This window comes from Symphodus melops (genome assembly GCF_947650265.1).
Source record: "Symphodus melops genome assembly, chromosome: 14".
Taxonomy (NCBI): Eukaryota; Metazoa; Chordata; class Actinopteri; order Labriformes; family Labridae; genus Symphodus; species Symphodus melops.
In genome coordinates, this window is record NC_136704.1 from 13,841,225 (window position 1) to 13,855,761 (window position 14,537).

A 14,537-nucleotide genomic window follows, 5' to 3' on the forward strand; every position below is an offset into this window, starting at 1 on the left:
CCAAGACAAATTTCTTGTATACGTTAATCTACTTGGCAATAAAACTGATTCTGAATGCCCACAGCTGTTTCTCGTTGCTTCTTTGTCGTGATTTGGCTTAACTTGTAACAGCAGTGAAGAATGCCCTCTGCATTATTCTCTTATTTGTAGAAGAATATACCATACGGTGGTATGTACTATATGCTAGTGAGCCATCGTGAGCAACATCAGTTAAGAGAGGTTCTTTGCATTATCTACATTATACATGTATTCTTCTCGCTTCATACTGATGTGTGACATGCTGTAGCAAGGGAGCTGGTCCTAATTTGAATTTGGCCATGTAATGAGGCTGAGCCAGTGATGACTGTATAATTATCTAGGAACAGGTTGGAAATCACAGCATCAGCAAGTCAGAGCAGAAAAGCTTCATGATAAGTTTTTAATGGAAAACGTTATGGAAAACACACCAAACTGTGTCTGGCGCGAGAACAAGAATGAAATGGATTACAATGCTGAAACATAAATTGTTTGGTCTTGACTTAAAACTTGAAGGAGCCATGCCATAAAAAGATGTTGGTACGAGCTCCACCTTATATTTCCTCAGCCCCTCTATCCACAGAGTTGATGTCTGAATCAGTGTTGGTGGAGAAATGTTGATATTTTAGTCCATCCTCGACAATTGTGTTTTCTTTACCTGACTTTCTTGAAAATATTCTCATGGCATTTGTTTTTCTCAAATCTGACTGGCTTGGAAGGATAGAGATGTACAGTATGCATAATTTGGTTTTAGGTGAAATTGTAGCCTTTAAGCATTGCTAATTGACAAGACTGTAAATAAGCTAGTTAACAATCATGATTTCTACAGAATGAGTTTTTGTATTGCTTGTGATGACTGCTAACTAGAGCTCTGTTTGTTTATTTTCAGAATGATAAAGCTAAGAAAGAGAACAAAACCTTGTGGCCAGCATGCTGACATCCCAAAGGAAGACTGAGAATGGTCAAACCTCGCTTGCCAGGTAACTTCAACCAACTGGTCTTATTGTCACAAATGCCCCGCTCCATTACTGGTGAAAGATATCAACAATTCTGCCTGTGATAAATGTATTTATTCTTGGATACAAGAAAATGTAAAATGCTGAACAAGTTACTAAGATGGATATGAAGAGCAGACCCAAATACCTGTTGTGTAGAGTGTTACCATATAAAAAGCACAACAGATAAAATGTACTGGAAAAGGGTGCACAGACCTCGAGAATAGTATAATTATTATTTATGGATACTTGCCTCTACAGTCCAAAATTGCATCAACAACACAGAAATGGCAGGGAGATCAAGTTTGATGACTTTAACTGACAGAGATTGCACTTAGCAAAGACCTGTCAGTCAAGTCAACTTTGCCCCTAATTAGAATAATTGTAAGTCTGAATGTATTTTAACAGGTGAGTCCAACTGTTGTCATGAATTGACATGTCGTAAAATTTCCCAATAAAGATTTTGACATTGACATACTTATACTGTATGTGGCCGAAACAGGCCTAACTACTTTTTCTAACCAGCCTCAACTGGCCATATGAAGAACTGCAGTTTGTTTTCACATTTGCTTCTGTATTTCAGCCCCTGAAGTTGCCCACTGGCAGAAAATAACTTTGGTTGGAGTCAGACCTGAGCTGCTACAGTAGGGACTCAGCCTTGGTACATGAGGCAGCTGTACCAGGTGAGTTAGAGGGTGTCCAGGTTTCAAATGTGATAGCTTTCATTGCATGGCTTTATGTTAAAATATCATTCAAATACCCCTGGAGGAGCTTAATAGGATGGTTTATGTGGCAACCAAAAGACATGACAATTTATCCTGAGCTGAGACAATAACAGAGCTTAGTTTTGAAAATAACTTTCTCTATTCTTTTATGCACTGTCATTTCCTTGCATGCAAAGTAGACAACTCCGTCATTTGAAAAGTTGCAAAACAAACTTTATCAGGTGATAACTCACCAGGTGAGTTTCAGAGGCCAAACTTTTTTTTTTTTATTGTTGTGCATCTCCATCCAAATTTTTAAATGTAACATCTGTGCATGGTGAAAGATTCTGTTCTCCTTGTGCGTGTGCGTATGTACTCTGTGCATGAGAACAGATGTGCACGAGTCCCCTTTGGCTGTGAGGGTTATGTAAAAAAAACAGATGTTACCACTTGGAATAAGATTCATTCTTATTCCAAGTGGAAACACTGGCTGTCAAACCCAATACGAATAATAAATGCACACATACACAAAGCCACTAGGCTTTTCTCTTTAATCACTACAGTAAAAGAAAAGTGTGAGTGAATTCATTCTGTAGCATTGCCTTGCTGACTTGAATGAGCTGATAAGCTACTTAAATCCCCAAAAATGCTTCATTATACCTTATATAAAAAGCCTCAGTAGAAGTTAATCAAGAGAAACACTGCAAGCAAAAGATTTTCCAAGGGCGAGTCAAGGCGAAAAATACTGTCCTCCCTGCATCACACTAACGAATGCTTCTTCTTTCGTTCTTGAAAATTTCCCCACCTCCATCTGCTCAACCATACTTTAGTGGTTCTGACTTGCTAACAGCTAACAGTCTTTTGTATTAATAATGACATCATCAATCTATCGGTTCTACTAAAAAACAAGTTTGTCAAAATACTACAAGTATATTCGAAGCATCTGTGTTTTGCCTGAATAAACTTTAAAATTAGATTAGACTGTTGACCTTTTTGGTTGCATTTAAAGCCTGGTTCACACGGCAGGATAATTACGCCGATTTTGGCCCCGATTCTCCCCTTCCGATAATCTTAAGGACGCCCCGATCATCATAAGATAATCTTATAAAATCATCCTGCCGTGTGTGGTGTGTTCAGACCGTTCTCGTCTGGTCGGAAGAATATCGGGACCGCTCCGATCTCAAATCGGGGATATTCAACATGTTGGATTGTTTTGGTTTGTGTGTGGTGTGTTGATGTTGCCGTGTGGCCGCACACCACACATTGTACGATCAAAACTGTAAAACCTCCGATTATTTATCACGTGTGTGGTCTCTAAAGTTTGGGAAATCGGCCGACAATTTTAAAATCCTGCCGTGTGAACCAGCCTTTACTTTATATCTTCTGCATTTCATTGATGGTGCTGAAGGATTCATGTTTGGCAGTGTTTTTTTTTTTTTTTTTTAACTTTGCCACTGGAGTACTAGAAACACTAGAATATGCTTGCACTTGTTACATTGAACCATCAGCATTGGGTGGCTCTGCTGGCTGCTGTAACTGGCTCATTAGCTCATTGGTACATTAAAATCAGCCGCTGGCATCCTGCATTGGAAAGCTAAGCCAACATAATGAGTTACAATGCTGCAGTGAGTCTCCCCATAGATATGTAAGTCAAATTCTGTTGCATGTGCCTTGAGAGAGACTGTAAATCTGTTTTATCGAGGATCTGACGTCTGAATTGACCAGAAAGATACAAGTAACATGCTGTACAATTATGCACATAAAGGCAACGATCCAAATGGTTACATTAAAAATGGATTATTTGCAGTTGCAAACACAGAGAGTTATAAGTGGATTTCAGCTGAAAGAGGCAGCTGCTTTCAATATTAAAAGCTCAGTTCATGCCTACTGCCTTCCAAAGAAGGTGACCAAACACATGGCACGTAAATTTAATATCAACTGAACATAGTGAATATTTATTTGAGGAGATTAAAGTCAGTGTAAGTGGTGACTGAATGTCGGGCTTCTAATTAACCAGACTCTATATGAATGCTAATGATGCTGCGTATCTGCTCGACATGTAATGAGACATGTTTTTGTTAGCATCTTAACTTGCAATGTGGTAATAACTGCTGCAATGATAACCATTGTTCAGCTTTTTTTTTCTTCAACATTTTAATGTGATTAGACAGCAGCCTTCTGTGGCTGAAATGAAAAAAAAAAACATGGCTGTCTTTTAATGTAAGCCAAAATCTGAGGTTGAGATAACATACAACAATGATGGTTCATTTCCTTTAAGCCTCAGCACCTAAAAATCCTCTGCCAGCAAAGGAGTGATTTAGACGAGTCCTTTCTTGCTAAGCCAGGGCTGAATTTTTAGCTAACACAACACATTTCACCCCCGACATACTGTTGAGAATCAACGTCAGCCAACAGTATATAATCTAGCCTCTCTTTATCCGACTTTCTTAGTGTACTTTTCCATTTCCTCTCCCCTAGATTTACCCTTAAATGTCTTCTTTTAGCGATCCATTACTCGTTTCCATTATTTTTATTTACTTCCCTATTTCTGCCTCACAGACACAAAACCAGCTCAGACGTTGGAGGATAAGCAGTAGAATGTTACATCATATTTTTCTTTCTCTACAGGATCTTCATGCATCCTTCCTTTTGTGTTTAGTAGTCTGCATTTAAGATCTGGCAACGAATCAAGTTGTTTAAGAGAAAAAAACAATTGCTCTCTACCTTTTCTGTTTGTGTGCATGTGTCTCTGTCTTTGTGTGGGTTGTGCCATGGCATACACACACCTGCATCTTGCTAGTGCTGTTTGTGTGTTTGTGATTGCCTTGGATGTGTTTTTCCCTCTGATAGGGTTTTCAGTCATCTGTAACGACTGGAATTGTATTTGCTAATGGAGCCGTTTTGGGACGAGCAGGCCCAGACACAGCTATCTGACCTAAGATAAAAACCATTTGTTTGTTGGTGTTTCTTCACACTCATGCACCCATTTCTTTTCATATGGGCCATGCTACGTATTCCTGATAAAAGTCATAGAGCTTAAAGATTCAGTTCAGTTCCATTACTTCTTGGTATGTTTCCAAGATCCTCTTTGGCAGTCGTAAGAAATGCTTTTTAATGTGTAAGGCTGTGTGACTATAAATCACAGTAAAAATGACTGGATTAATGCATTATTAATAAAAATCTAATTTATAAAATTAGTTTGAGTTCACCATATGATATTCCCTTTTCTTAATAAACTAGTCAAATCTCAGTACCAAGATAACTGTGTTCATCCTCAGTGGGGATAATGATGGTTCATCAGTTTAGTGCAGTTGACTGAAGAAAATAACAAAAAAAAAACTCACCAGCTGCCATTAAATTGCTACCGCCAGTGACATCTGTATGCACATCTGGAGTTGAAAAGCTGTTTGGAAACGGCATTGAAATATAATAAGTTACCAACTCCTCGGAGAATGAGAAAAACCTGCTCTAAAGTAAGACATCAGATTCTTAAAAAAAGCAGCAACTTTTTTAAAAATTAGCCAAAATGTTTGCGCTCGACTCTCCCTATTTCCTTAAACCCCTTGAGAGCGCAGCCTTGCATCCATATAACAGATGTTAAAAATGATCAATGAGGGAATGACGACTGTTTTTCTAATAATCACATGAGCCAAATCCAATTTTTTAACCTAAAGAGAATATTTAGGCATTAATATAACGTAAATGTATCCAATAAACATGTTTTACAGTTTTATCCCTTTGATCAAGTGTAGTGGAGATACAGCAATAAAGATAATCTCATGCTGGGTGCTAGCTCAAGGCTTTCAATAGGTTCACATAAGTGCCAGAACACCACTTGAGGCCACATTTCAAGAGCATGATTAAAGACAGGGCAGTGAGGGGTCGTTAGGCTGTTTGCTTCTTCTTTTACATTTATTTGGATCAGCAGGTGGTTGTGACTGGTTGAGTGTGGTTTTCTATAAAAGACAATCACAAAATACAAACTGAATAAGGAAAATTATGTTACGTAATATTATCCATCTAATATAAACTACAAAGATTTACACCAAGAAAGCAATTCAATGGTGACAATCACATTTCTCCCCCTTTTTCACACTGACATAAACAAACTCAAAACATAAATCCTGTATCAAGTGTATCGAGTCCTTCAAAGTCAGCCACTGAGCTTAATCAATATTTGGTGTTATTTAGCAACTGTTTTTGATAGAAGAGAGATGTATTTGATGTGCAGCTTTAAAGAGTAAGTAGCCTCTTTAAATCTGTCACTGTGACAAGCTGCTGCGAAAAACAGTTGCGTTTTCATCTCGTGCCTTGTCTCCATTCAACTTCAATGAAAAAAAGGAAAAGAAAATATTCTCGAGCCTGCACAGAAAGATCAGCAGTCTCTCTGCGCCACATTCATTAAGTAACCATGAAGTAACCATTAAGTAACAACTAACTAATCGTTAAGTAACTTTAAAACCATTAAGTTAACAATTAGTTCCTTGTTTTACAAGCACTGTGGATTGCTCAACATCTACCCATTAATTTATACGTTAAGTTGTAGTTCATGGACCATTAACTATGCAACAATTTGAGTGGTTTATCCAGCATTATTATGTTAATTGTGACCCCCAACAGCAGAGTTGGGGGTCACAAAAAATGTTTAATACTGTTGAATAATGTAGCTATTATAAAATGAAATGATAAAGGTTACAAGCTTTGAAATTGTTTATAATATTTGGTTCAAGGGACTTTTATAAAGTAGAGAAATTATTATGAATAAAAAATGCACTGGAATACTCTTTTACATCTTGTGATCTTGATTCAAATCTTTGAAAGTGCAGGAACTTGTAAAAAAAAAAAAAAAAAAAACCAGCACAGAGAACTGTAGACTGTTGACTTTTTCTCTCTTGAGGTTAATTAGTTGTCAGTAATGGAAAGACAATAAATGACATAAATCCTTATTATTAACCTGCATTTGATGGCCTAAAAACTACAGTTACACATAAGTGTTTTATATGTAATGCAATGTGAATACATATGTATTATGCATTTAGAGAAAGATCGATGTCCTTGGAGAGATTTGGCAGCATAATGTAACAGGATAGGAGTGAATGTGTATGCGTATGTATTCTCTTGGTGGTGTGGGTATTTGGGTGTAGAGGGTAGACTTCGCTGAGGTATACAGGATTTCAGACTATTCCACACAGCCAACCACTGTTGGATTAGGAAGCACTCAAGACCTTCAGCCAGTCAAAATCCTGGAACAAATAGTACATATAAGTCCACTCTTGCACTGACTCACCCTCTGACATACACAGACGTTGCAAGTTAGGACGAGCTGGTGAAGATAGCTCTGGATTTGCTACTGTAAATCCAGTTTAGGGACACATTTCTGACAAAGAAATTGCCTTTAGCGCCAAATCACAAACCCTGAGAAGGTGAAGGAGAATCATATAGAAATTTTAACAAGTCCACAATGGGACAACGGAGGCATAGCGGTTGGTGCATGCAGAGACTTTAGTCCTCCAGGGTGGACAGTCCGGGTTGGGATCCATTCTTCCTCACTCTCTCCTCCTGCTTTCTGACTCTTTTCACTGTCCTATCAATGGAGTAGAGGACAGTTTAATTTTAATTAACAAACGATACTAAGAAGAAGCACAAGACAAAAATGTATGTTTATTATTATTGAAATGACAATCCATCCAACTGTGAGATGAAGCTATATCCCACAACATGAAGTGTTTTCGTATAGAGTCTATGCATGGCTTTGAATAATCAACACATATATTATATATTTAATTCATTTGGCTTCACAAACACAACTAGTTAAGCAAACTGACTGGACTTGCCAAGAACACAATAACATTGTCTTGCATTTTTTTTTGCAAGTTTGTGGACACGTTACTGCAGACTTGGTACTTTGTATTAAAGTGATTTGCATGTTACAAAAGACCCTGTTAAAAGTTGTTAAGGTGGCTTGAATTATTATAAGATACAAGTCTAATCTTTTATCATTGTAAACCAGAACCTTAGGCAGATTGATACACATACACTCAACAAAAATATAAACGCAACACTTTTGTTTTTGCTCCCATTTGTCATGAGATGGACTCAAAGATCTAAAATTCATTCCAGATACACAATATTACCATTTCTCTCAAACATTGTTCATAAATCTGTCTAAATGTGTGATAGTGAGCACTTTTGCTTTGCTGAGACAATCCATCCCACCTCACAGGTGTGCCACATCAAGATGCTCATCAGACACCATGATTAGTGCACAGGTGTACCTTATACTGCCCACAATAAAAGGCCACTCTGAAATGTGCAGTTTTGTCTCACAGCAAAATGCCACAGATGGCGCAAGCATTGAGGGAGCGTGCAATTGGCATGCTGACAGCAGGAATGTCAACCAGATCTGTTGCTCGGGCATTGAATGTTCATTTCTCCACCATAAGCCGTCTCCAAAGGCGTTTCAGAGAATATGGCAGTACATCCAACCGGCCTCACAACCGCAGACCACGTGTAACCACACCAGCCCAGGACCTCCACATCCAGCAGGTTCACCTCCAAGATCGTCTGAGACCAGCTACTCAGACAGCTGCTGAAACAATTGGTTTGCATAACCAAAGAATTTCTGCACAAACTGTCAGAAACCGTCTCAGGGAAGCTCAACTGCATGCTCGTCGTCCTCATCGGGGTCTTAACCTGACTCCAGATCGTCGCCGTAACAGACTTGAGTGGGCAAATGCTCACATTCGATGGCGTCTGGCACGTTGGAGAGGTGTTCTCTTCACGGATGAATCTCGGTTTACATTGTTCAGGGCAGATGGCAGACAGCGTGTGTGGCGTCGTGTGGGTGAGCGCTTTGCTGATGTCAATGTTGTGGATCGAGTGGCCCATGGTGGTGGTGGGGTTATGGTATGGGCAGGCATCTGTTATGGACGAAGAACACAGGTGCATTTTATTGATGGCATTTTGAATGCACAGAGATACCGTGATGAGATCCTGAGGCCCATTGTTGTGCCATACATCCATGAACATCACCTCATGTTTCAGCAAGATAATGCACGGCCCCATGTTGCAAGGATCTGTACACAATTCTTGGAAGCTGAAAATGTCCCAGTTCTTGCATGGCCAGCATACTCACCGGACATGTCACCCATTGAGCATGTTTGGGATGTGCTTGACCGGCGTATACGACAGCGCGTACCAGTTCCCACTAATATCCAGCAACTTCGCACAGCCATTGAAGAGGAGTGGACCAACATTCCACAGGCCACAATTGACAATCTGATAAACTCTATGCGAAGAAGATGTGTTGCACTGCATGAGGCAAATGGTGGTCACACCAGATACTGACTGGTTCTGAGTCCCCAGACCCTCAATAAAGCAAAAACTGCACATTTCAGGGTGGCCTTTTATTGTGGACAGTCTAAGGTACACCTATGCACTAATCATGGTGTCTGATGAGCATCTTGATGTGGCACACCTGTGAGGTGGGATGGATTGTCTCAGCAAAGCAAAAGTGCTCACTATCACACATTTAGACAGATTTATGAACAATGTTTGAGAGAAATGGTAATATTGTGTATCTGGAATGAATTTTAGATCTTTGAGTCCATCTCATGACAAATGGGAGCAAAAACAAAAGTGTTGCGTTTATATTTTTGTTGAGTGTAGTTAAAAGTCCCAGTGCAGTTGTCCCCTTTATTAACACTCATGAATGCCTCTTGTCAAATCAGATAACTTGGTTGGAATAACTGTTTGATTCTAGTCTAAACTTAAAAATAGGACAAACTGATAGTAACATGATTAATCATAGAACTATTCCAACTATTTTAAGTAACATTTTGCCTTTTCAACTCTTCTAAAGTGAACTTCCCTTGCTCAGTTTAAGAAAAGCCCTTTAAATGAGGGACATGCTCACTCAGATCTGCTAATTCTATTTTGATGAGCCATCTCTGTGCCTTAGTCACACCTGCTCGGACACGCACCGCTGCCCGCCCCCTCGTTAAGTGGAGAGCGCTCTGTCATTAATGAGACGCCCAGTAAGCATGGTGACCTGGAAACACATTCCCAGAACATTCCATCAGTCAGCAGACATGCGAGTAAGCTCTTTAATGGAATGCTCATTAATTACAAGACGTTGGGATTGGTTGGGTTTAAGATGTGGCAGTTGAGATGATAAAGGACGTGACTAACGTGATCAGTCATTAGCATTATGTAGTAAGCAACCAAGGTAATAAATACATTATCATATTTTTTTTTTTTTACAAAGTTACGGTGAAGTTTGTGGAATAATGTGATACAAATATTCAGTTTTTAGGGTGGAAAGCATTTTAAGAGAAAAAGGGAAGAGAATGAAGAGAGCGTTGTAGAAAAAAAACCGAAAGAAAAGACAATCAACTTGAGGAAAGTGAAGAGGAGGCATAAAATAAAGAAGGAAAAGTTAATGAGCCAAATACCTTTTAAAGAATTAATCTCCTCAGCACACGTTGTTCTTTACAGGTCTCTAACTCGAGCAGTTCTCCTTTTTTTTATCACATAGTAAAAATGCAATTAGTGTTTTCAATTTCCCAGGCCCTTCTTTTCTACTCAATCATGAGGTGCTAGCTGCTTTCACTTCAAAAAGTATTGTTTTTAATTTTAACAATGACAAATTAAGCTCTGTAACTTTGATTAAATTGAAAAGATTATGTTGATTTGAACATGTTTGACACACCAAATGCAGAAAACTGTTTAATTTCCCTTTGGGATCAGTAAAGTATCTATCTATGCATCCATGTATTCATCCATCCATGCATTGAATTTATTCAATCAACATTTTTTTACTTTGCCAAAAGTTGATCAGTAGCTCAATGCAGAGGTGTTGCAAAAGAAGCACATAAGCACAACTTCTTCACTTGGTCTGTTTTTAGACTCTGCATCCAAGAGCACCTTCCTAAATAAACACATTGTAACAGTCTGTAGCTGTATTTTTTGTTAATTTCTGTGTAGTGTATTTGTTTGGTTGATTCATTCATAATTTATGTTCAAGGCAATCTGTCTGACACTGGCAGTGTAGCATGTCCAAAACAAACTGTACTGGAAAACCGTTTGCAGGCCCATAAGGTGGTTAGTCATGAGATGAAGGACATTCCTGTCTTTTGTCATCCTTCTTCTCCTAGAGTCTGTGGTTCAGGTTACTGTATTGCTACCTATAGATACATTCGGTTGCAAGGCAAGTAAAACACAGACAATACATAAAACATAAAAAGTGCAAATGCTCGGTACATGGTTGGCCTCTTAGAAGCCTTTGGCTGCGACTGCACACAAAAAAATATATCAAGCTCGCCTATTTGTTGAGTCCCTCTTACCCACTTTATAGTCTCTCTATAAAATGTTGTTTATTGGCTTGCTGGGTAAATTCAGCAAATACCTGTCAAACTAGTGAGCTAACATCTACGAAATGGGATATTTGTCTGTGGTTAAAAGAAAGACTTCCTCTTTTGCACGTCCTCCATCACCCATGTTCTTCATGACACGACCTGTGAGATTTTTAGAAGTGGAAACTCTGAACTGTACTGAGCAGAAAATAAATTTGATCACCATATTGAGCCGTAGATTATGAGGACAAAGGCTGATACACTATGTGATTATAGTGGATAGCTCTCTCCGGGTGGGGGGAGAGTCTTTGCCCCAAGTGAAGGAGTTCTCGGGGTCTTGTTCATGAGTGAGGATGCAGTGTGAGATCGGCAGATGGATTGGCTCAGCATCAATAGTAATGCAGGCGCTGTGCCGGACCGTAGCCAAGAGAGCTGAGCCTGAAGGCAGAGCTCTTGAATTTACCGGTCGATCTTTGTATCGTATGCGCTACCAGAGCAAATTTATCACAAAGTCAGGAACAATTCATTACCCCTCGTGTGCTAGAGACAAGCTTTTTACGTATACTTCATTAATCTGAGTTCAGAAAAGAAGCCGATTTTAGACTAGAGTGTTGGTGCAGAGTTGATGGGGTGAATATTTAATAGCTGACTCATGAATGGAAGAGATACGGTATCTGTTTTATCACTGGGGTTACTCCTCAGTCTGATCCTGTTTGTTTACCATCTTAGACTCCTCCTCTGCTCCTCCACCAATTCCTTTAGGCTCATTTAGTTAATGAAGGCCATGAAATGTTTCAGGAACCAATTATGCTGTGACATTATCCTAAGACCGCCCTTCTGTGTAGGATAGATAATGTCAGTCTCTTTTCGACCAAAAGAAAGGAAACTTGTCTAACCTAAGCAGCTGTTGCAATAAGCTTTGGATTTACACAGTGAAAGGCAACATCAGCAACTTGTAGACCATATTATCCCTTATTTCTATATGACTTAAAACAATCCTACAAGGTTTTGACAGACCTCATCATTTTTTGCAATTGGATTTTTAACGGCGACAAGAAGCTGTTATCAGATTGCAGACAAGAGAATTGCAACACTAAAAAGGGAAATTCATCTCAAGTCTAAGGTGTAAATAACAATATGAAAAACCAGCAATTGTAATCTCATCCATCCAATACATGGTGTCATGCAGGGTTATCGCTTGGGAGGTATTTAATGCAAAATCACCCAAAAACCCGGTCCAGAATTTTAAAATAACTACATTTACCCATTCTTAGCAGTGTGTGTGTGTGTGTGTGTGTGTGTATGTATGTATGTATGTATATGTGTATATCTATATATATGTCTATATCTATATATATATATATATATATACTCAACAAAAATATAAACGCAACACTTTTGTTTTTGCTCCCATTTGTCATGAGATGGACTCAAAGATCTAAAATTCATTCCAGATACACAATATTACCATTTCTCTCAAACATTGTTCATAAATCTGTCTAAATGTGTGATAGTGAGCACTTTTGCTTTGCTGAGACAATCCATCCCACCTCACAGGTGTGCCACATCAAGATGCTCATCAGACACCATGATTAGTGCATAGGTGTACCTTAGACTGTCCACAATAAAAGGCCACTCTGAAATGTGCAGTTTTGTCTCACAGCAAAATGCCACAGATGGCGCAAGCATTGAGGGAGCGTGCAATTGGCATGCTGACAGCAGGAATGTCAACCAGATCTGTTGCTCGGGCATTGAATGTTCATTTCTCCACCATAAGCCGTCTCCAAAGGCGTTTCAGAGAATATGGCAGTACATCCAACCGGCCTCACAACCGCAGACCACGTGTAACCACACCAGCCCAGGACCTCCACATCCAGCAGGTTCACCTCCAAGATCGTCTGAGACCAGCTACTCAGACAGCTGCTGAAACAATTGGTTTGCATAACCAAAGAATTTCTGCACAAACTGTCAGAAACCGTCTCAGGGAAGCTCAACTGCATGCTCGTCGTCCTCATCGGGGTCTTAACCTGACTCCAGATCGTCGCCGTAACAGACTTGAGTGGGCAAATGCTCACATTCGATGGCGTCTGGCACGTTGGAGAGGTGTTCTCTTCACGGATGAATCTCGGTTTACATTGTTCAGGGCAGATGGCAGACAGCGTGTGTGGCGTCGTGTGGGTGAGCGCTTTGCTGATGTCAATGTTGTGGATCGAGTGGCCCATGGTGGTGGTGGGGTTATGGTATGGGCAGGCATCTGTTATGGACGAAGAACACAGGTGCATTTTATTGATGGCATTTTGAATGCACAGAGATACCGTGATGAGATCCTGAGGCCCATTGTTGTGCCATACATCCATGAACATCACCTCATGTTTCAGCAAGATAATGCACGGCCCCATGTTGCAAGGATCTGTACACAATTCTTGGAAGCTGAAAATGTCCCAGTTCTTGCATGGCCAGCATACTCACCGGACATGTCACCCATTGAGCATGTTTGGGATGTGCTTGACCGGCGTATACGACAGCGCGTACCAGTTCCCACTAATATCCAGCAACTTCGCACAGCCATTGAAGAGGAGTGGACCAACATTCCACAGGCCACAATTGACAATCTGATAAACTCTATGCGAAGAAGATGTGTTGCACTGCATGAGGCAAATGGTGGTCACACCAGATACTGACTGGTTCTGAGTCCCCAGACCCTCAATAAAGCAAAAACTGCACATTTCAGGGTGGCCTTTTATTGTGGACAGTCTAAGGTACACCTATGCACTAATCATGGTGTCTGATGAGCATCTTGATGTGGCACACCTGTGAGGTGGGATGGATTGTCTCAGCAAAGCAAAAGTGCTCACTATCACACATTTAGACAGATTTATGAACAATGTTTGAGAGAAATGGTAATATTGTGTATCTGGAATGAATTTTAGATCTTTGAGTCCATCTCATGACAAATGGGAGCAAAAACAAAAGTGTTGCGTTTATATTTTTGTTGAGTGTATATGTATATATACGCACATCTGTGTGCCCCCCCCAAGAGTATTGTATTGTTCTACTTGACTATGCAGCATTTCCTGTGGTTTAAGCAAAGCTGGTTTGGGTGTATACAGATGTTTGTTTGTATTGTACCCACAAAAATGCACCTACCATGGCAACTATAAAACATGTTTCTCACTTCAGAAAATGTTATACCTAAGACAGCTTCTATCATCTTTACTTCTCAGTGAGATGCTATTTTACTTCTTTCCAAACACCTTAAACAAAACAAGCAAGGAAAAAAATATAACTCAGTATTTTTCTATCTTACTTTGTGATGGTGTTTGCCTTAACACCTCAATAATAGACATAAAGATGGGGGGAAAAATCCCGGCAGAAAAATAGAGACAGGATTTGTGTTTCTTCTCCTTATATCCAAACAGTAAATCATAAAGACTACTTCTAAATTCCCCCATGCAGGGAACAATTTCATT